The sequence below is a fragment of the Nomascus leucogenys genome, chromosome 4 (genome assembly GCF_006542625.1).
Source record: "Nomascus leucogenys isolate Asia chromosome 4, Asia_NLE_v1, whole genome shotgun sequence".
Classification (NCBI taxonomy): Eukaryota; Metazoa; Chordata; class Mammalia; order Primates; family Hylobatidae; genus Nomascus; species Nomascus leucogenys.
Window position 1 is genome coordinate 87751130 of NC_044384.1, and position 23407 is coordinate 87774536.

The 23407-nt window shown below is 48.7% G+C and overlaps 1 protein-coding gene across 28 annotated transcripts in view; it reads left to right on the forward strand.

The window, feature by feature from the left end:
- Nucleotides 1-14859: 14859 nt before the first annotated feature.
- The window catches only part of PPP6R3 (protein phosphatase 6 regulatory subunit 3), a 160465-nt gene continuing 151917 nt past the window's right edge, over nucleotides 14860-23407 (forward strand). For 11 of the 28 annotated variants that reach the window (XR_004029704.1, XM_030811373.1, XM_030811381.1 and 8 more), the window contains exon 1: nucleotides 14860-14969. The gene's annotated coding sequence lies outside the window, so the exon portion shown is untranslated. Of the gene's footprint in view, nucleotides 14970-15785; nucleotides 15860-23407 lie in introns of all 28 variants that reach the window. The other 17 variants (XM_030811385.1, XM_030811388.1, XM_030811374.1 and 14 more) reach the window with 6 other exon arrangements.

Here is a 23407-nt window from a genome sequence, read left to right on the forward strand (position 1 = left end):
CCAGGATGGTCTCGATCTCCTGACCTCGTGATCTGCCCGCCTCGGCCTCCCAAAGTGCTGGGATTACAGGCTTGAGCCACCGCGCCTGGCCGACTGTTAGTCATTTTTAAGAAGGGGACTGTGCCTCCATTTTTCACTGGGCCCTGCAGAATATATGCCTGGGCTCTGGGCTCTTCCCGAACCTGTGTTGGCTTCCATCTGACCTCTCTGTGCCGGCCCAAGGCTGCTGCTCTTCCTGAGGGCAAGGGGCCCCATGACTGTGTGTTGATTCGCTGGATGGGGCTGCTGAGCCCACTCTGCCACACTGCACTTGCCCCTGGCAGGGAGGGAATCCCTGGGTCCTCACAGGAACAGTAAGCAAGCCACACCTGACGCCTGCTGTGGGCCCATCCCTGTGGTGCTGGAGAAGACAGACAAGGCCTGGTTACTGCCTCTGCAGGGTCCCCAATCTGTGGAAGGAGACAGTAACCTAGGCATTTTCGGTGGGGAAGCTGAGCTGTCCTCCTCGTGTCCTGCAGGCCAGGCAGGAACAGCCGTCTTCAGAGGGAAGGGAGAAAATGCACATCGCATCAGTGGAGAAGGGTCTGACTCCCCTCAGCATGGTGGAGGGAGGTCAGAAAACAGTCAAGCTTATTGCTGGGTGATGGTGCATTTAATAATCAAAATGTAGGCTGGATGCAGTGGCTCATGCCTGTAATCCCAGCACTTTGGGAGGCTGAAGCAGGTGGATCACCTGAGGCCAGGAGTTTGAGACCGGCCTGGCCAACATGGCAAAACCTCAACTACTAAAATACAAAAACTAGCCGGGCACGGTGGTGTGTGCCTGTAATCCCAGCTACTTGGGAGGCTGAGGCAGGAGAATCGCTTGAACCTGGGAGGTGGAGGCTGCAGTGAGCCTAGATTGTGCCACTGCACTCCAGCCTGGGCAACAGAGCAAGACTCTGTCTCAAAAAAAAAAAAAAAAAGAAATACAAAATACAAATATCACTTTCACTAAAAGAAGGGATGGAAGACCACAAAACAAACAGAAAACAAATAACAAAATGGCAGGAGTAAGTCCCTACTTATCAATAATAACATTGACTGTAAATAGGCTAAGCTCTGCAATCAAAAGTCAGAGTGGGCCGGGAGCGGTGGCTCACGCCTGTAATTCCAACACTTTGGGAGGCCAAGACGGATGGCTCATTTGAGGTCACGAGTTTTAGACCAGCCTGGCCAACATGGTGAAACCCCATCTGTATTAAAAATACAAAAATCAGCCAGGCAGTAGTGGCACGCACCTGTAATCCCAGCTACTCATGAGGCTGAGGCAGGAGAATCACTGGAGGCTGGGAAGCGGAGGTTGCTGTGAGCCGAGATCGAGCCACTGCACTCCCACCTGGGTGACAGAGTGAGATCCTGTCTCAAGAAAAAAAAGAGTGGATGAATGGATCAAAAAACAAGACCCCACCATCTCTTGCATACAAGAAACACACTTTACCTATAAAAACACACATAGACTAGGCCGGGCGCGGTGGCTCACGTCTGTAATCCCACCACTTTGGGAGGCCGAGGCAGGTGGATCACGAGGCCAGGAGATCGAGACCATCCTGGCTAACATGGTGAAGCCCCGTCTCTAACGAAAATACAAAAAATTAGGCAGGCATGGTGGCAGGCACCTGTAGTCTCAGGAGGCTGAGGCAGAAGAAAGGCGTGAACCTGGGAGGCAGAGCTTGCAGTGAGCTGAGATCGCACCACTGCACTCCCGCCTGGGTGACAGAGCGAGACTCCATCTCAAAGAAAAAACAAAAAACAAACAAAAAAACCACATAGACTAAAAATAAAGGAATTGACAAAGATATTCCATGCAAACAACCCGAAAAGCAGGAATAGCTAAACTTATATCAGAGAAAATGAATCGATTTCAAGACAAAAACTATAAAAAGAGACAAAGCAGGTTATTATATAATGATAAAGGGGTCAACTCAGCAAGGGAATATAATAATTGTAAACACATATGCGCCCAATGCTGGAGCTCCCAGATATATAAAGCAAATATTACTAGAGCTAAAGAGAGAGGTCCCAATACAATAATAGCTGGAGATTTCAACACCCTGTTTTCAGCATTGGACAGATCATCCAGACAGAAAATCAAAGAAACATAGGACTTAATCTACATTACAGACCAAGTGGACCTAGTAGATACTTACAGAATGTTTCATCCAGCAGCTGCAGAATACACATTCTTTTCCTCAGCACATGAACCATTCTCAAACACAGACCACATGTTGGGCCACAAAACAACAAAACAGGAAGGAAAACTAAAATCTTTTGAAACATGAGAATGGAAACAACATATCAAAACCTATGGGATACAGTGAAAGCAGTATTAAGAGGAAAGTTTATAGCTATAAGTGCCTACATCAAAAAAGTAGAAAAACTTCAAATAAACAACCTGACACTTTTTTTTTTTTTTTTTTTGAGACAAGGTCTTGCTCTGTTGCCCAGGCTGGAGTGCAGTGGCACAACCATAGTTCTTTGCAGCCTTGACCTCCCAGGCTCACGTGGTCCTCCTGCCTCAACCACCCAAGTAAATGGGACTATAGGTGCACATCACCACATCCAGCTAATTCTTGTACTTTTTGTAGAGACAGGGTCCCACTATGTTGCTCTGGCTGGTCTCAAACTCCTAGGCTCAAGCAATCCCACCTTGGCCTCCCAAAGGGCTGGGATTACAGGTGTGAGCCACCATGCCTGACTATAAGGCATGTTAAAGAACTAGAAAATCAAGAGCAGGCCAGGCACGGTGGCTCACGCCTGTAATCCCAGCCCTTTGGGAGGCCTGACTGGCAGATCACTTGAGGCCAGGAGTTTCAGACCAGCTTGACCAACATGGCAAAACCCCATCTCTACTAAAAAAAAAAAAATACAAAACTTAGCTGGGCGTGGTGGCTCACGCCTGTAGTCCCAGCTACTCAGGAGGCTGAGGCAGGAGAATTGCTTGAATCTGGGAAGCAGAGGTTGCAGTGATCCAAGATGGCACCACTGCACTCCAGCCTGGGCGACAGAGTGAGACCCTGTCACAAAAAAAAAAAAAAAAAAGAAAAGAAAAGAGAAAAACAAACATAAAATTAGTAGAAGAAAAGAAATAATAAAGATCAGAGCAGGCCAGGCTCATGGGCATGGTGGCTCAACTCCTAGCTGCTCAGGAGTTTGAGACCAGTCTGGCCAACATGGCAAAACCCCATCTCTCCTAAAAATATGAGAAAAAAAAAAAGAAGAGGCTGGATGTGGTGATGTGTGCCTGTACCCCAGCTACTTGGGAGGCTGAGGTGGGAGAATCACTTGAGCCCAGGAAGTGGAGGCTGCAGTGAGTCATGAATGCACCCTGCACTCCAGCTGGGTAACTGGAGTGAGATTCTGTCTCAAAAAAACAAAGACCAGAGCAGAAATAAATGAAATGGAAATAAAGGAAACAATACAAAAATCAATGACACAAAAAGTTGTTTTTTCAAAAAGATAAACAAAAGCAACAAACCTTTAGCTAGACTAAGAAAAAAAGAGAGAAGACCCAAATAAATAAAATCCGAGATTAAAAAGGAGACATTACCACTGACACCACAGAAATTCAAAGGATTATTAGAGGCAACTATGTGCAACTATATGCTAATGAACTGGAAAACCTAGAAGAACTGGGTTAATTTCTAGACACATACAACCTATCAAGACTGAATCATGAAGAAATCCAAAAACCTGAACAGGCCGGGTGTGATGGCTCACGCCTGTAATCCCAGCACTTTGGAAGGACTGAGATCAGGAGTTTGAGACCAGCCTGGCCAACATGGTGAAACCCCATCTCTACTAAAAAAAAATAAAAAATTAGCCGGGCATGGTGGCAGGTGCCTCTAATGCCAGCTACTTGGGAGGCTGAGGCAGGAGAATCACTTGAACCTGGGAGGCAGAGGTTGCAGAGAGCTGAGGTTGTGCCACTGCACTCCAGCCTGGGTGACAGAGCCAGACTCCATCTCAAAAAAATTAAAATAGGCCGGGCACGGTGGCTCACGCCTGTAATCCCAGCACTTTGGGAGGCCGAGGCAGGCGGATCACGAGGTCAGGAGATCCAGACCATCCTGGCTAACATGGTGAAACCCCGTCTGTACTAAAAATACAAAAAATTAGCTAGGCGCGGTGGTAGGCACCTGTAGTCCCAGCTACTTGGAAGGCTGAGGCAGGAGAATGGCATGAACCCAGGAGGTGGAGCTTGCAGTGAGCTGAGATAGCGCCACTGCACTCTGGCCTGGGCGAAAGAGCGAGACTCTGTCTCAAAAAAAAAAAAAAAAAATTAAAATGACAAAAACCTGAACAGACCAATAACAAGTAATGCTATGAAAGCTGTAATAAAATGTTTCCCAACGAAGAAAGCCCGGGAACCAATGGCTTCACTGCTGAATTTTACCAAACATTTAAAGAAGAACTAATACCAATCCTATTCAAACTATTCTGAAAAATAGAGGAGGAGGGAATACTTCCAAACACATTCTACGAGGCCAGTATTATCCTGATACCCAAACCAGACAAAGACATATTAATTACAGGCCAATATCTCTAATGAACACTGATGCAAAAATTCTCAACAAAATACTAGCAAACTGAATTAAACAACACATTAAAAAGAGTATTCATCATGACCAAGTGGGATTTATCCCAAGGATACAAGGATGGTTTAACATACACAAATCAATCAATATGATCCATCATATCAGTGACATGAAGGACAAAAACCACATAATAACTTCAACTGATGCTGAAAAAGCACTTGATAAAATTCAGCATCCCTTCATGATAAAAGCTCTCCAAAACTGGGTATAGAAGGAACATACCTCAACACAATAAAGGCCATATATGGCAGACCTACAGCTAATATCATACTGAATGGGGAAAAACCAAAAGCCTTTCTTCTAAGATCTGGAATACAGCAAGGATGCCCACTTTCACCACTGTTGTTCAACACAGTACTGGAAGTCCTAGCTACAGCAATCAGACAAGAGAAAGAATTAGAGGGCATCCAAATTGTAAAGGAAGGGCTGGGCGTGGTGGCTCATACCTGCAATCACAGCACTTCGGGAGGCCGAGGCAGGCGGATCACCTGAGGTCAGGAGTTCGAGACCAGCTTGGCCAACATGGTGAAACCCCATCGCTACTAAAATACAAAAATTAGCTGGGTGTGGTGACACACACCTGTAATCCCAGCTACTCAAGAGACTGAGGCAAAAGAATCACTTGAACCCAGGAGGTGGAATTACACTGAGCCGAGATGGCACATTGCACTCTAGCCTGGGCCACAGAGCGAGACTCCATCTCAAAAAATAGAAATTAAAAAAAAAAAGAAAAAAAGAAAAAAGAATGAGATCCTGTCATTTGTTTTTTGTTTGTTTGTTGTTTGACGGAGTCTTGCTCTGTCACCAGGCTAGAGCACTATCTCGGCTCACTACAACCTCTGCCTCCCGGATTCAAGAGATTCTCCTGCCTCAGCCTCCCGAGTAGCTGGGATTACAGGTGTGTGTCACCACGCACGGCTAATTTTTGTATTTTTTGTAGAGACGGGGTTTCACCATGTTAGCCAGGATGGTCTCGATCTTTTGACCTCATGATCAGTCTACCTCACCCTCCCAAAGTGCTGGGATTACAGGCATGAGCCACTGCGCCTGACCAAGATCCTGTCATTTATAACAAAGCAACAACATGGATGGAACTGGAGGTCATTATGTTAAGTGAAACAAGCCAGGCACAGAAAGAGAAACTTTACATGTTCTCACTTATTTGTGGGAGCTAAACTTTTTTTTTTTTCGAGATGGAATCTTACTCTGTTACCCAGACTGGAGTGCAGTGGCGTGATCTTGGCTCACTGCAACCTCTGCCTCCCAGTTTCAAGCGATTCTCCTGCCTCAGCCTCCCAAGTAGCTGGGTCTACAAGCGCCCACACCACGCCCAGCTAATTTTTGTGTTTTCAGTAGAGACGGGGTTTCACCATGTTGGCCAGGCTGGTCTCAAACTCCTGACCTCGTGATCCACCTGCCTTGGCCTCCCGAAGTGCTGGGATTACAGGCATGAGCCACCGTGCCCCGCTGGGGAGCTAAAAATTAAAACAATTGAGCTCATGGAGATAGAGAGTAGAAGGATGGTTACCAGAGGCTGAGAAGGGTAGTGGGTTTGGGGGGTGAGGTGGAGCAGGGATGGTTAACGGGTACAGAAATACAGTTAGAATGAAGAAGATCCATATTTGGTAGCACAGCAGGGTGACTGGAGTCAACAATAATTTATTGTACATTTAAGAATAAATAGGCTGGGCGTGGTGGCTCATGCCTGTAATCCCAGCACTTTGGGAGGTCGAGACGGGCCGATCACGAGTTCAGGAGATCAAGACCATCCTGGCTAACACGGTGAAACCCCGTCTCTACTAAAAATACAAAAAAAAAAAAAATTAGCTGGGCACGGTGGCGGGCACCTGTAGTCCCAGCTACTCGGGAGGAGAATGGCATGAACCCGGGAGGCAGAGCTTGCAGTGAGCTGAGATCGCGCCACTGCACTCCAGCCTGGGCGACTGAGGGAGACTCTGTCTCAAAAAAAAAAAAAAAAAATAGAATAAATAAGAAAGTATAACTAGATTTTTTTTTGTAACACAAAGGATATGGCCAGGCGCAGTGGCTCAAGCCTGTAATCCCAGCACTTTGGGAGGCCGAAGTGGGCGGATCACGAGATCAGGAGATCGAGACCATTCTGGCTAACACGCTCAAACCTCGTCTCTACTAAAAATACAAAAAATTAGCCGGGCGTGGTGGCGGGTGCCTGTAGTCCCAGCTACGCGGGAGGCTGAGGCAGGAGAATGGCGTGAACCCCGGGGGGCGGAGCCTGCAGTGAGCCGAAATCGCGCCACTGCACTCCAGCCTGGGCGACAGAGCAAGACTCCGTCTCCAAAAAAAAAAACAAAACAAAACAAAGAAAGGATAAATGCTTGATGTGATGGTCACATCATTTACCCTGATGTGATTATTATACATTATATGTCTGTATCAAAACATCATGGCCGGGCGCGGTGGCTCACGCCTGTAATCCCAGCACTTTCGGAGGCTGAGGCGGGCGGATCACGAGGTCAGAAGATCGAGACCATCCTGTCCCACATGGTGAAAGCTCGTCTCTACTAAAAATACAAAAATTAGCTGGGTGTGGTGGCACATGCCTGCAATCCCAGCTACTCGGGAGGCTGAGGCAGGAGAATCGCTTGAACCGGGAGGCGGAGATTGCAGTGCCCCGAGATCGGGCCACTGCCCTCCAGCCTGAGGACAGAGTGAAACTCTGTCTCAAAAAAAAAAAAAAAAAAAAAAAGAACCCAGGCTGGACGGGCGCGGTGGCTCACGCCTGTAATCCCAGCACTTTGGGAGGCTGAGGCGGGCGGATCGCTTGAGGCCAGGAATTTAAGACCAGCCTGGGCAACGTGGCGAAACCCTGTCTCTACTAAAAAAACAAAATAATTAGCCAGGCATGGTGGTGTTCGCCTGTAATCCAGCTACTCAGGAAGGCTGAGGCAGGAGAATGGCATGAACCCGGGAGGCGGAGCTTGCAGTAAGCCAGATCGTGCCACCGCCCTCCAGCCTGGGCAACAGAGGGAGACTCTGTCTCAAAATAAATAAATAAATAAATAAATAAATAAAAAAAACAAAACACACCCCCGCCCCCAACACAAAGGCCTGCAAGAAGTGCCTGGAGTGAGTCTCCTGGCCTCCCAACAGGACCCCAAAAATTGAACTCTTGATCAATGGGGCTGGATGTGCAGAGGTGGTAACAGCCCAGGGAGGCTGGGTCTCCTGAACCCGCCTTTCCTGCCCACGCAGTCAGCTGGGGAGAGTGAGGGGCTCACCCACCGGCTGCCTCCTCTCTGCCAAGTACATCCTTCAGTAAGTGCCTGCAGCGGGCACAGCCCTGCCCTTATGCCACTTATGCGCTGGGAGACCCAGAGATTAGTCAGGTGTGGCTCCTCGCCTGCATTTCCTCCAAATCCAGGGGACAGCCGGGTTCCAAAGCCATGAGGAAGCATTGTTCTAAGATACCCTGGAGCCCACAGGGGTGTCATATTCACACGGGAAGGCAGAGGGGGCTTCTTGGAGGAGGCAGTGTCTGAGCTGTGTCTTAAAGGAGGAGGTGAAGTTAACCTGGCTTAAACTTCACAACAGTCCAGCCAAGTAGGTGGTGTCCCCAGAATATAGTTGAGGGAACTGAGGTTTGGGTAAAAAGAAGCAAAGGCAACATTTTTTTTTGCATCCCTTTAATCATTTCTTTATCCAATAAGCATTACTAACTGGCTACCAGGTGATACTCAATGCGGCCAAAAAGGCATGTACCTTCTCTCCAAACCCTCCCACCTCTGCAGTGACAGCCACTACTCCCCAAGTCTCTGTCACCCCTCACTGAGCCCTGAGGGGTCTCTTGTATAATGGGCTCCCTCCTCACCAACCAGAGCAGAGAGGGGTCCTTTGCTCAGCTCAGCCTTCCTCCAACCCCCCTTTCCAGAATGGATGTGGGAGCTTCCTGCCTGCCCTGGGGCACTGAGGCAGCATCACCCGGGCAGTTGAGAAAGTCCATGTTGCCAGTTTGGCTATTTCCGCTGCCGGGGAGGCCACTGTGGGAGGTCTTGTTCCTGAGAAATGTGGGTGGTCAGGACGGTGGCTAGGGCTTGGATCCCACTCAGCCCCTGTGAGGTTCCCTCTCCTGGGCCACTTGGCTGGCAGCCTCCGGACCTCCTGGTTGGGCCACACCTTCAGATGGCACTGGGGAACCCCCTCGCTGTCCCCTTTTCTGTGGTCCTCTCCCAGAGTGCCACACCTTGATCTCTCTCCTTCCAAATGTCCTCTTCTCTCTTTCCCCACAGGCTTGACGGCAGCCCTAGTTGTTAGCAACTCAGCGGCTTCACTTTCTCCCAACACTCAGGCTCCCAACCATCCTTTATAGGAAGGGAAATGCCCACTTCCCAAGCGGGATTGAATCTTAATGCACTGAAGAAGAGGAAGAGAAGCAGAAGAGCTCAGTTTCCACGTTGAAATGGGTTGACCCCTCATATCCTACAAGATCCCCTAGCTGGCCTCTCCCGTCCAGCCTCAACACCTCTTGATCTCACCTGGCCTGGGCTCCTGAACACCAGCCAAACCCTTCCTGGCATGTCCTCTTCTGGGGCAGCCCCGCTCCAGCCCGTGGGATCAGCGCCAGCCTGGGATGGACTGTGCCCTGGTGATGTAACAAAGGGAAAGACAATACGGCATTTTTCCCTTCAAGTTGAACTTCTTGTTTTTTTTTTTTTTTTAGACAGAGTTCTGCTCTTCCACCCAGGCTGGGGTACAGTGGCGCAATCTCGGCTCACTGCAACCTCCGCCCCCAGGTTCAAGTGATTGTCCTGCCTCAGTCTCCCGAGTAGCTGGGATTACAGGCGCCCGCCACCAAGCCCAGCTAATTTTTGTATTTTTAGTAGAGATGGGGTTTCACCATGTTGGCCTCAAACTCCTGACCTCAGGTGATCCGCCCACCTCGGCCTCCCAAAGTGTAGGAATTACAGGCGTGAGCCACGCAACCAGGCCTGAACTTCTTCAATTTAAGGTCTTCTTTATTCAGAGCTAGTTTTTCCTGTGTTAGTGTATGTGTGTGTTAGCATGTCCTTTCTTTTATGAAATTATGATAATAGTAAATACTTTTCTAAAAAAAAAAAAAAGTTATTACTTGACAGAATTAAAATTGGGGACCGGGTGCGGTGGCTCATGCCTGTAATCCTACCACTTTGGGAGGCCAAGGCAAGCAGATCACCGGATGTCAGGAGTTCAAGACCAGCCTGGCCAACATGGTGAAACCCTGTCTCTACTAAAAACACAAAATTAGCTGGGCGTGGTGGTGTGTGCCTGTAATCCCAGCTACTCAGAAGGCAGAGGAAGGAGAGTCGCTGGAACCTCGGAGGCAGAGGTTGCAGTGAGCCAAGATTGTGCCAATGCACTCCAGCCTGGGCAACAAAGCAAGACTCCATCTCAAAAAAAAAAAAAAATTAAAATTTGGCAGCTCTGAGTCTGTTCCCAAAATTTAAGGCATGATAGCCAGGTGATGGGTGCGTGAGCATGAAGCCTGCTCTTCTCTCTGCTTTTGAATATGTTTGAAACTATTTAGTTACATGTGTTTTTTTAAATAATTTATTATTAATTTTTGCGGGTACATAGCAGGTATATATATTTATGGGGTTGTTTTTTAAAAAAAGTCTAGATGGATTGAAAAGTTAAATATTAATATGAAACATTAAACTACAAAAGGATTAGGAGGAAAGACAGAAGGTGGTGATCCATGAAATCTAGAAGTTTTAGGGTGGAGATGTCAATCTATATAGAATGCAAAGCTTCTAAGTCATTCCTCTGCTTAAAGCCTGTCAGTAGCTCCCCATGGCTCTCAGGACACAGGCTGAACTCAGATACCTCCTCCTCCAGGAAGTCCTCCCTGACTTCAACCTTCTGGTTAGGTTAGAAGCAAACCATAATTGGAGACCTTAGGGGCCCACTTACGTTGGGCAAGGTATTTTATGATTTCATTATAATGTATATGGCCCTGTGACCCACCTCAGAGTCAGGATGGAGGAGCCTGGCACAGATACTGGCAAATCCTTTGATGATGAGTGAGTATAGGGATGCAAGGGTCAGTGGGGGTGCTGGGTCCTCCCCGGGCTCCCCAGCAGGGTAGGACGGATGGGAGCCCAGCCCCGGCTGCCCCGTCCTGCTCATGGCCCAGCCTCCCTCTCAGGCACCAGCCAGTCCCAGGGCTCCCTGCAGCCTTTCCCGGGCTCCTTAGTCCAGCTCCAAGCTGCCCCTCTGGCCCTGTGCTACCTCTGGTGCTCCCTGCTCTCGCTTCCAGCCATCCTCTCTAGAGTATGGCCAGCCCTTCTTCTGCCTGGAAGCTTTCCTTGGCTTCCATGGTCTGGGCATAAACCCAGGTTCCTCCGCCTGGCTTCCAAAGCCTCCATGATCCCTTCTGCACCTGCTTCTCATGCTGTTGCCCCAGACCTGAGATCAGCCCCGCCCTGCCTGCCACGGGGTGTGCTCCTTCCATCTTGCTGCCTTGGCCTCTCTCCCTGGCATGCTGCTCCCACCCTGCCCAGGTGATCAGCCTGTGTATCCCCTCCCTAACCCCCCCACCGAGCACACCTCCTAGGCTGGCTTCCGGCTTGACTATGTTCCTCCACGCCTCTCTGAGTAGCAGGATCAATGTGAGAAACGCCTGCCCTGTCTGCAGCCTCCCCAGAAGCACAGTACCTTTCGTGGAGTGGACACAGGCTGGTAGGTACAGTTGTCCCTCTGTATCTGGGGGAGATTGCTTCTGGGACCCCCAAGGATTCTCAAGTCCCTTACATAAAATGGCTGAGTACAGTTAACAACAGAGATGTGTTCTGAGAAATGCATCATTAGGCAATTTTGTCCTTTGCAAACATCACAGGTATACTTAGCACAAACCCAGATGGTCTAGCCTACTACACACCTGGGCTACACAGGATAGCCTATCGCTCCTAGGCTACACATCCATACAGCATGTTACTGTGCTGAATACTGAAAGCAGCTGTAACACGATGGTAAATATTTGTGTATCTAAACATAGAAAAGGTCCGGTACAGCCGGGCACAGTGGCTTACGCCTGTAATCCCAGCACTTTGGGAGGCTAAAATGGGCAGATCACCTGAGGTCAGGAGTTCGAGACCAGCCTGGCCAACATGGTGAAACCCTGTCTCTACTAAAAATACAAAAATTAGTGGGACATGGTGGCATGCACCTGTAATTACAGCTACTTGGGAGGCTGAGGCAGGGAGAATTGCTTGAACCCAGGAGGTGGAGGTTGCAGTGAGCTGAGATCACCCCATTGTACTCCAGCCTGGGCGACAGAGCAAGACTCCGTCTCAAAAAAAAAAAAAAGAGAAAAAAGGTCCAGTACAACTACAATATCATAATCTTATGAGACCACTGTCTTTTTTGTTTTTATTTTTATTTTTTTTTTTTGAGACAGAGTCTCGCTCTGTCACCCAGGCTAGAGTGCAGTGGCACAACCTCGGCTCACTGCAAGCGCCATCTCCTGGGTTCACGCCATTCTCCTTGCCTCAGCCTCCCAAGTAGCTGGGACTATAGGCCCCCGCAACCACGCCGGGGTTTCTTTGTATTTTTAGTAGAGACGGGGTTTCACCGTGTTAGCCAGGATGGTCTCGATCTCCTGATCTCGTGATTGACCTGCCTCGGCCTCCCAAAGTGCTGGAATTACAGGCGTGAGCCACCACGCCCGGCCGAGACCACTGTCTTATATGTGGTCCATCATTGACAGAAACGTTGTTACACGGCATATGACTGTATTTTCACGTAACCTACACACATCCTCCAACTTTTTTTTTTTTTTGAGATGGAGTTTCAGTTTTGTTGCCCAGGCTGGAGTGCAGTGGTGCCATCTTGGCTCACCACAACCTCTGCTTCCTGGGTTCAAGCGATTCTCCTGCCTCGGCCTCCCGAGTAGCTGGGATTACAGGTGCATGCCACCACATCTGGCTAATCTTGTATTTTTAGTAGAGACGGAGTTTCTCCATGTTGGCCAGGTTGGTCTCAAACTCGTGACCTCAGGTGAGCTGCCCACCTCGGCCTCCCAAAGTGCTGGGATTACAGGCGTGAGCCACTGTGCCCTGTTTTTTTTTTTTTTTTTTTTCCTTTTTTTTAATGAGACAGGGTCTCGCTCTGGTGCCCAGGCTGGAGTGCAGTGGCATAATCATGGCTCACTGCAACCCAGACTCCTGGGCTGAAGCAATATTCCCACCTTAGCTTCCCAACTAGCTGGGACCACAGGTGCATGCCACAATGCCCAGCTATTTTTTTTTTCCTATAGAGTTGGGGGGTGGTCTCACCATGTTGCCTAGGTTGGTCTTGAACTCCTGGGCTCAACTGATCCTCCCACCTTGGCCTCCCAAAGTGCTGGAATTATAGGCGTGACCCAGCGCACCCAACCACCTCCTATATACTTTGGATTACTTACACCACCTAATACAATGTAAATGTCATGTAAATAGTTGTTCTGTGTGGTTTTTTTTTTTTTTTTTTTTTTTTTTTGAGATGGAGTTTTGCTCTTGTTGCCCAGGCTGGAGTGCAATGGCACAGTCTCAGCTCACTGCAACGTCTGCCTCCTGGGTTCAAGCGATTCTCCTGCCTCAGCCTCCTGAGCAGCTGGGATTACAGGCACCTGCCACCATGCCTGGCTAATTTTTGTATTTTTAGTAGAGACAGGTGTTTCACCATGTTGGCCAGGCTGGTCTCAAACTCCTGATCTCAGGTGATCCCCCCCCCGCCTCGGCCTCCCAAAGTGCTGGGATTACAGGCGTGAGCCACCGTGCCTGGACCTCGTGTGGATTTTCATGGGACTCTGAGAGGCGCCTCGAATCCATTTTGGAATAAGGCAGGTTATTAGCATGGGGTCTAACCGTGAGCTGTCTCGGTGTCGCGGGCTGGCTTTTGGGGCGGGGGTCCTGATGTCCGGGACCTCGGTCCTCCCTGGGAGGCACGGAGATGGCGGGGAACGGGGAGCCCGGGGGAGCATTTAGAAGCTCGTGTGCACAGGGAAACTCTGTCTCTACAAAAAATTAAATTAGCGGGGCCCAGTGGTGAGTGCCTGTGGTCCCAGCTACTCGGGAGGCTGAGGTGGGGGTACTGCTTGAGCACAGGAGGTGGAGGCAGCAGTGAGTCACGATCATCCCACTGCATTCCAGCCTGGACAACAGAGCAAGACCTTGTCTCAAAAAAGACCCCAGGCCGGGCGCGGTGGCTCACCCCTATAATCCCTGCACTTTGGGAGGCTGAGATGGGCGGATCACCTGAGGTCAGGAGTTCGAGACCAGCCTGGCCAACATGGTGACACACCCGTCTCTACTAAAAATACAAAAGTTAGCCAGGCATGGTGGCGTGCGCTTGTAATCCCAGCTACACAGGAGGCTGAGCCAGGAGAATTGTTTGAACCTGGCAGGCGGAGGTTGCAGTGAGTTGAGGTCGTGCCACTGCACTTCAGCCTGGGCGACAACAGGGAAACTCCGTCTCGAACAAAACCAAATCCCAAAATTTCTCGTCTAAATCCTTCCTCCAGGACAAGGACACTTATCTCTTAGCGGTGGGGCACAGGTAGGGAGATTCCGCGATCCCTCACCTTGACCCCGCTTCGAGGACAGCCACCTCTTTCGGGTAAAGAAGCCGCAATAGGAGATCATTCTGATAAAATTCCGCTGCGGAGAATGCGGGCATCGATCCCGTTGCCTCTGACATACCAAACGAGCGCTCCACCACTTTAGCTGATTCCCTAAGTCGGACTAACCTTTGCAGCCGGCGCGTATTGTGGCTCACGTCATCACCGGTGTCCCCCACCGCCCCCGCCCCGCCCGGCCAGCGCGCCACTCCATTGGCTCCCTTGTGGCTCCGGCTCCACGGCCATGATTGGCTTGGCTCAATTTAGTTTTAAAAAGCATTGGCCACTCGGATTGGTGGTCTGAAGCGTCCGTCAAGCGGAGGACCTGCTGTTGCTACGGCGTAGGGGGACCCAGCCAGGTTTCTCCCGGTTTCTGATTTGTTTCTCAGGCTCCGGGGTCCTAGAGGTTCCGGATCCGTCAAGTCTATGGGAAAAGAATGCGCCCCTCGCGCTTGACTGACGAGGCTTGCGGGCCAATCGGAATGGAGTCAAAGGAGCCGCTAGGCGATCCAATAGGTGGTAGGGGGCGGGAGAGAGGGGCCAATGAGCCTGGAGCTGAGGGCGGGGGCAGGGCCGCGATTGGCTGAGAGGCGGCCAGAGGGAGGGCGGGGGGAACTCAAGGCCTGCTTGATACGTCCGCCATTTTGGGCGCTTCGCTGATGGTGTCGGTGAGCGCGTTTCCCGCCTGAGCGCAACTAGCGGCGGGTCGCGGGCACCTCCAGGTAATGGGGGTGGGGGAGGCGCCGGAGCAGGCCGCAGCGCGGGTTGTGAGAGGTGCGCGGGCAGGCGCGGGGCCCCTCCACTTGGGCCTCGGCGGCTCAGGGAGGGAACGTCCCGGCCCCTCTCCCCTCCCCCCCCGGAATTCGTCGCTCCGCCGGCCCGGGAGGCGCGGCGCCGAGTCCTTCCCGGCCGCTCCCCGTCCGCTCCTGTCAGCCGGGGGCCCCGTCAGGACGGGCGCCGGGAGCGGGACGCGGCCGGGGCGGCAAACTTTGTGCCTCATTGACGTTCGCGGCCTGGCGCGGCGGGCGGGCGAGGCGCGCCCCTGACCCGGCTCTGGCTCCAGCCTTCCCGCCCGTCGGCCGCGGCCCGCAGTGTCGCCCACCGCCCGGCCCGCGCCCGGTCTCCGCTCCCGCTGGGCCTCCCGGCCAGTTCCTCCCCGGGGCCTCGGGGAGCGCGTCAAGTTGAGGCAGCAACTCGCCGTCAAGAGTCGCGAAGACCATTGTTGGACTCTGCTCTCCGGGAAACAAGTTTTGTGGGTTTCTGTTAATTCGCCGCAGAGTCATCGGGATCCACACCAGCCAGTTCCGAGGCTCCCAGTACCCTTCCCAGTGGCTTTTTAACTCCTGTGAGGTGGCTCGGATGTAGACTGTCTCGAATACCTCCCTAGTGTATTTGAGCCGGGGGTGGGGGGAGGGGGGTGGTCCTTCTTGTGGCTTGAAGTCCCTCCCTCTTAAAGAAGCCCATTCACTATTTACTTGGAGGTGTTTCCTGTTGAGGTCCTGCTGGCTGTGATCACAATTTGGACTTTTTAATTATAGGTGAACGGGATGGGTCTTTGGATGTACCTCCGTGCCCTGACGTTTCAACCGCGTGACTTAATGTCATTTTCCTGGTACTTCACGTTTTCTCTGTGGGGCTTTGGGTCTGTTTTGCTTTTATGGGACGGGATGTTTGACAGGCGTTCCCTTTCATCCTCGCAGCACTTGTTGACGGGGTGGTGTCCTTTATTCGTGGGAAGTTTACTTTGATTTTGTCCTCAAGGTCATGTTGCAGATAGGCTTCAAGGGGGACAGGGACTCCAGGGTTCCAACCATCGAAATGTGCCTCAAGTACCAAGTGTATGAGACCCAGTTATGGTGGTGGTTGGGTTTTCCTCACTGTGGAGTGGAGTCAGTGACCACCTTTTAGCTCTGTGACCTTGGGCAAGTTACCCAGCCTCTCTCTTTTTTTTTTCTCTGTAGTATGGGAATAATAGTAAGTGTCCCAGCCATAAGTTTGTCAGGACAATTGCCCTAATACATGTAAAACAGCTAGAACCGTGCCTGGCACATAGAATCACCTCAGTGGCTGATTAGTGGTTAGGCTAGTTAATGGCTATTATTATTTAATTTAAATTTGATTTTTAAATGTTTAGCTACTATTGGGAAGTCAGATGAGCATTTGAGCCCTGACTCTTGGTGACTGTCTTTAGAAAGCTCTATGTAAGAGTCAGTTGGGCTGAAAAAGTAAAACTAGAAGTTATTTTAATTTTTTCAGGACAGGGGTTTTGAACATTCCTTAAATTAGGAACATTTACCAGAGTAATTAATGAGTAGTAGCACCTCAGAATGTTTAAAGAGGTGGTTAAATACAGAAAAGCCCATCACAAGCTTAAGTCGGGCTTTATTCCTCATGTGCTTTTGGATACTAGTTTCTGGGTGACTGCCCCCCAAATCAGTAACTTCAGGGTTTCTTAGTGTACTCCTCGTTGTTACTGAGGGCTGTAAGGGTACCATGAATTGCAGTATTCTTCAGCAAAGATAGTTTGGGAAATAGCTTTTGTCCTGGAGGGATACTTTGGGGGGTATTCTCCACTTCAGCATGTCTGGTCAAGGAGTCTAGAACATTGAACAAAATGCCTGCACTCAGAAATAAACTGACAGTCCTTTACCGCTTGCTCTCCTCCATGGTACTCGAAACCTTCCGTGCACCTTCCCCTGGTATTGCTGTGTTTACTTGGGACTTGGTTTGCTGTATTGGAGATAAGTGTGTTTTGATGGACTCAGTCTTAAGTAGAGATGAGTATCTTGCTGGTGGAACTTAAGGACAGGAAGAAGATTGTTTTGGGTTTAGAAGTCTAGCCTTTGTGTAAAGTATAGCAAAGCAAAGTCAACAAGCAAAAAGTTGTTAGTTTCAATGAACTAATTGAGAATTTGAGAATCAGATCATAGCTGAGCAGAAAATGAATAGAAGTAACATTGACGGGATGAGGTTGCCTAGCTTTTTAAGATAAGGCTTTGGCCAGGCGCGGTGGCTCACGCCTGTAATCCCAGCACTTTGGGAGGCCGAGGCTGGTGGATCACTTAAGGTCAGGAATTCGAGACCAGGCCAACATGTGAAACCTTGTCTCTACTAAAAATACAAAAATTAGCCGATCATGGTGGCGCGTGACTGTAATCCCACCTATTCGGGAGGCTGAGGCAGGAGAATCGCTTAAACTTGGGAGGTGGAGGTTGCAGTGAGCCAAGTCCAGCCTGGGAGACAGAGCGAGACTCAGTCTCAGGAAAAAAAAAAAGACAGGGCTTTGCACCTATTTGGTACAGAGATAATGTGCTTATGTGCTTGTTACAAATAAACATCTCTTTAAAACAAGTGTCACGATCGGTATTTTATTTCTACGACAACTTCCATCGTCTAGTTCTTCATTTTCAGTATTTGAGAGGCAGCCTCTGTGTGTGTGTGTGTGTGTGTGTGTGTGTGTGTGTGTGTGTGTTTTGGTCTAAAATTTTACAGTATTTTACTAAATAAGAGTAAATGATAGTGAAAATAAAGCTCTTCTTTCTGCTCAACTAAAACTCAGCATTGACTTGGTCCTTAGAAGTTATGGTCTGCACCCCAGTATGGGCTGCTACTTTTTCTAAGATCGTACTGAAAAAAAGACCTGGCCTCTTGGCTTTAAACAGCTTTCATATTTCTTTCCTTTCTTAACTTCAAATGATTGTTTTTTGATTTACTCTAGTTCAAGAGTTCTCAGTTGGGGGTGATTTCCCCCCACCCCCCAGGAAACATTTGGCAGTGTCTGGACACATTTTTGCTTGTTACACCTCTGGGAGTGGGCAGTGTGCTTCTGGAGAGTAGAGGCCAAGGATACTGCTAAACATCCTACAGTGTCCAGCATAGCCTCCTCCCTGCCCGCCAGCAAAAGTATCCAGTCCCAAATAGCAACACTGCTGAGGTTGAGAAATCCTGCACTTAGATAGATGCGAGACTGGCCTGCATTAGAATAAGCCTGCATTAGAATAATTAGAAATTTTTGAAGACCGTGGATGTTGGACTCCACCTCTGGAAATTTGTGGTGGGATTGAGAATCTTATTTATTTTTTTTTGAGACGAGTCTCGCTCTGTCGCCCAGGCTGGAGTGCGATGGTGCCATCTCGGCTCACTGCAACCTCTGCCTCCTGGGTTTAAGCAATTCTCTGCCTCAGCTTCCCGAGTGGTGGGGATTACAGGCACCCACCACCATGCCCGGCTGTTTTTTGTATTTTTAGTAGAGATGGAGTTTCATATCTTGGCCAGGCTGGTCTTGAACTCCTGACCTCGTGATCTACCCGCCTCGGCCTCCCAAAGTGCTGGGATTACAGGCGTGAGCCACCATGCCCGGCCACGAGAATCTATTTTTAAAAAGCTTCCCGGACAATACTGAAATGCAGCTTAATTTTGGAACCACTGTTTTACACCACAGGTTTAGGGACTGTTTGTGAGTTAAGGGTTCCTTTGGGTGATCTGTGAACTTGGTCTTTGCAGTTCCTAGATCCTGCCTTGGAGATTATTTAGTAGTAGGGATTATTTAGATGGTATACTTCACCATTTTTCAGATGCCTGAAGACTGAACTTTAGAAGCATTTGTTAAGTAAATTGATTTTATAAAATATCTTAGGACTTTTTTTTCTTAACCTCATGAAAATATATTACCATACTGTGCTGAAACTAAGCAAAATTCTTAGATATTTAGAGTTTGCTTCTGTGCTGAATAATCTTACACTACTGTAATTTTTGAGTTATGTATCTTTTGCCCTCCTTTTGTCAGTCAGCGCTCAGGTCTGTTTTTAGATGCCAGCTTCAACTTTTTTTTTTTTTTGGAGACAGTCTCACTGTGTCACCCAGGCTGGAGTGCAGTGGCATGATCTTGGCTTGGCTCACTGCAACCTCTGCCTCCTGGGTTCAAGTGATTCTCCTGCCTTAGCCTCCTGAGTAGCTAGGATTACAGGTGCGTGCCACCACACCTGGCTCATTTTTGTATTTTTAGTACAGATGGAGTTTCACCATGTTGGCCAGGCTGGTCCCGATCTCCTGACCTCAAGTGATCTGCCTGCCTCGGCCTCCCAAAGTGCTGGGATTACAGGCGTGAGCCACCATGCCTGTTTTTTGTTTTTGTTTTTGTTTTAATAAAGACCTATTCCCAGAGAATTAGCCCTGGATCACTTTACCAGTTCTGCCCATTGAGGGCACAGACAGGCATACAGTATGCTCAGCCTTTAACACAGTGATCTTGCCCACTGGTAAATTGGACTTTTCTGTGCCCTAGACCCTGATCCCAACACAGAAGTGTTCTTTTCTCCTGGGGAGATGAGATGCAGTGGTAGAGAGAAGGGTAGATCTTTTTTGCTCATATTAAAATTTAGATTATCTAGTTTATGGAATGGAAGAATATTAGGAAAACTATAAATTTTTAGCAACTAAATGTTAATATCTGAAGTTACAAAAGGTCATGGAGGCATTTTCTTATTCTTCATCCTGAAATTCGGCCTATGCCTGTGTTGAGAACTACCAGTGACCCCCATCTACTTCTAATATCCATTTATTTGATCAGCAGATACATTAATTGAGTCCTTACTCTGCTAGGAACTGTATTAGGGAGTCACTGATGAACAGGCCCTTAAGGACCTGCAGTCTAGAGGAAGAGGCAAGCAATTACAAGAGAGGGCAAAGCTGTTAAGAATTGTACATGGTGTCAGTGGGGCCTGGGAGGAAAGAGCTTCTGTTTGCTGGTCAGTTGGTTGGTTTGTTTAAACTTTGGTTGGTTGAGATTGCCAGAAGTTTTGCAAAAGAATAAGAGAGTTACACTTTGTTACTCATTTATAGGAAATGATTACTTCAACTTGCCTCCTTAGTTTGGGGAGTCTTAAAAAGCAGTGCCATTCTTCCCATACTGAAGCCGTTTTGTAATGACAAATAGGTGTTTATAGCTCCCTACACAACAGTTATCTGTTGACCAAACCTCAGACACTGACTCTCTGGTTCCAGACCCGTCTGAAGCTTGCTGTAGGTTTTTGCAAAACGTTTCCAGCATTCTTGAAATGGATGCTACTTCAAGTGGGAGTGGGTGTTTTTCCTGCTGCACTATGGATGTAGGTTGACTGGAGATTTCGTTTTGGCCTTTTGACTTTGGCTTAGATTTATTTGTCATGGAAGCCCCCTTTCTTCCTCCTTCTCACCCCCTTTAGTTTTATGAGAAGGGAGATAGTTGCTAGTCAGATCAATACTCAGTTTATTTCAGGTTTTGAAAGATTACAGATGACATTTGGATACCAGGTAGATTGGCTACATGGTAAAGAAGCAAGTAAAAGGGCATCTGACAGTATGTGAAAAGGTTTCTTATCTCTATGCCTAGCTAGGATATTTTCTTTTTGTTGTTGTTGTCATCCAGGCTGGAGTGCAGTGGCACGGTCTCGGCTCACTGCCAGTTCTGCCTCCCGGATTCATGCCATTCTCCTGCCTCAGCCTCCCCAGTAGCTGGGACTACAGGTGCCGGCCACCATGCCTGGCTAATTTTTTGTATTTTTTTTTTTTTGAGACGGAGTCTTGCACTGTCGCCCGGGCTGGAGTGCAGTGGCGCGATCTCGGCTCACTGCAAGCTCCACCTCCCAGGTTCACACCATTCTGCTGCCTCATCCTCCCAAGTAGCTGGGACTACAGGTGCCTGCCACCACGCCCGGCTAATTTTTTTTGTATTTTTAGTAGAGATGGGGTTTCACCGTGTTAGCCAGGATGGTCTCGATCTCCTGACCTTGTGATCTGCCCGCCTCGGCCTCCCAAAGTGCTGGGATTACAGGTGTGAGCCACTGTGCCCGGCCATTTTTTGTGTTTTTAGTAGAGACGAGGTTTCACCGTGTTAGCCAGGATGGTCTCAATCTCTTAATCTCGTGACCTGCCCGCCTTGGCCTCCCAAAGTGCTGGGATTACAGGCATGAGCCACCGCACCCGGCCCTAGCTAGGACATTTTCATGTCACAGACTGGGCAAAGAGCTGGCTTTACCCCGAGTAGAGGCTATTTACTAATTGTCACTTACGGCTGGCTAGAGTTGACCTGTTTTAGATGCGTTAGTGAAGACTATACAGTTGACTGAACTTATACAATTAAAGTTCGGTAGGTTCTGAACATCTTTTTACAGATATAAGGAGGCTCTGATTTTGTACTTCACAGTAACTCTGGGGAAAACCACGGGATTATTAGTTCCAGAATTTCTTACAGTGGAAATATATAGTGACTTGAAGTGGTTTGAATTCCCCAGAGATTGACTACCATGAAATCTGATGGGCCAAGAAAAGATGAATGAAAGATTGTTTTTAGGAACATTAGAGAGCAGGACTAAAACGGCTGCAGACTGATGTTGAGTCAGCCAGACTTGGAGAAAGCTGTGTGGGACTGTTAGTTGGAGCCTTGGGTTTCCTATACCTCCATGTAAATCTGAACAAAAATTCTGGTGGCAGAGACACACTTTGATGGGCCGGGCGCGGTGGCTCACGCTTGTAATCCCAGCACTTTGGGAGGCCGAGGCGGGCGGATCACGAGGTCAGGAGATCGAGACCATGCTGGCTAACACGATGAAACCCTGTCTCTACTAAAAATACAAAAAAATTAGCCGGGCGTGGTGGCGGGCGCCTGTAGTCCCAGCTACTCGGAGAGGCTGAGGCAGGAGAATGGCGTGAACCCGGAGCTTGCAGTGAGCCGAGATTGCGCCACTGCACTCCAGCCTGGGTGACAAAGCAAGACTCCGTCTCAGAAAAAAAAAAAAAAAAAAAAAAAAAAAAAAAAAAAAAATTCTGGTGGCAGAGACACACTTTGAGAAAAAAGAGCTTGCCTGAGAACACATGTCACACTGAGACCCTAATCAGGGCAGTTCACACTGCCTGCTCCATGGTTGGCTGGTCAGATTGGTTGGGCTTTGGTCCTCAGATGGGCGTAGTGGGAGGAACACTGACTAGTCTTGACAATTGACTGAGGCTTCCATTCATGAGAATCATGGTTTTGGGCTGGAACAAAACTTAGAGGTCATTGATTTTATTTTTTTTTGAGACGGAGTCTCACTCTTGCCCAGGCTGGAGCGTAGTGGCGCGATCTTGGCTCACTGCAACCTCCGCCTTACAGGTTCAAGCGATTCTCCTGCCTCAGCCTCCCGAGAGCTGGGATTACAGGCGCGTGCCATCGCACCCAGCTAATTTTTTATTTTTAGTAGAGATGGGGTTTCACCATGTTGGCCAGGCTGGTCTCAAACTCCTGACCTCAAGTGATCCGCCCGTCTTGGCCTCCCAAAGTGTTGAAATTACAGGCGTGAGCCACCACGCCCAGCCCATTGATTCTTACAGAAAAATGGAGGCCATGCAGAAGAATGGAACCAGAAGGAGTGGAGAAATCTCAGCCCCGGTGATTCCATAAGGTTGTGATGGTCCCACCAGACTACAGTTTTAAGTGCTATTTGTTTCAAGAGTGACATCACAGCTGGATTTTACTTAGAATTCAGAATAAGTGGTTAACGTCTGGAATTTTATTTTTGGTGGTAGTATGTGTCAGTTTTTTGTCACTGTATAGTAGTTGGGGAGTTCTTTTTTGTTGACATAGAGATACACAGGGTTTCTATTGCCTTTGGACAATGGACAGGTCTTATCTGTCTCTTTTGTCTGCAAATGAGACCCTGCCCCTTCTGATTAAACAACACTCTGAATGACTGCCCCTTTTCACAGTGGGCTTCTTGTTATTACACCCTTAGATGGACTCAGCAGCTATGATCCTCCCATCATAGGTATAGTATTTTGTAACCAAAGTACTGAAACAACTCCAAGGTGCAGTGAATGATCTCAAGGAGAGAAATGGAATATTATAGGATCGTAGAGAGGCCTGGAGGTCTAACCAGCTGCTCTGGGGAAGTCAGGGTGATGGTGGTTTCAGTGGCGGGGAGGTTACAGAGTTAGTGTTGATACGCAAATTTTCTTCCTCCAAATTTGGAGTATGTTATATGTGTTTTAATGTACATAACTGTGAATATGAATATAAATTAGAACATATATAACATAATTTCTGTTGGTGGAGTAGAGATCATAAATTTGAGGTTTGCAGTTTGCTTTCCAAAACATCTTTTAAGTTTATTCTTTTCTGGCACTCAGGACATTGTAGGGTAACTTT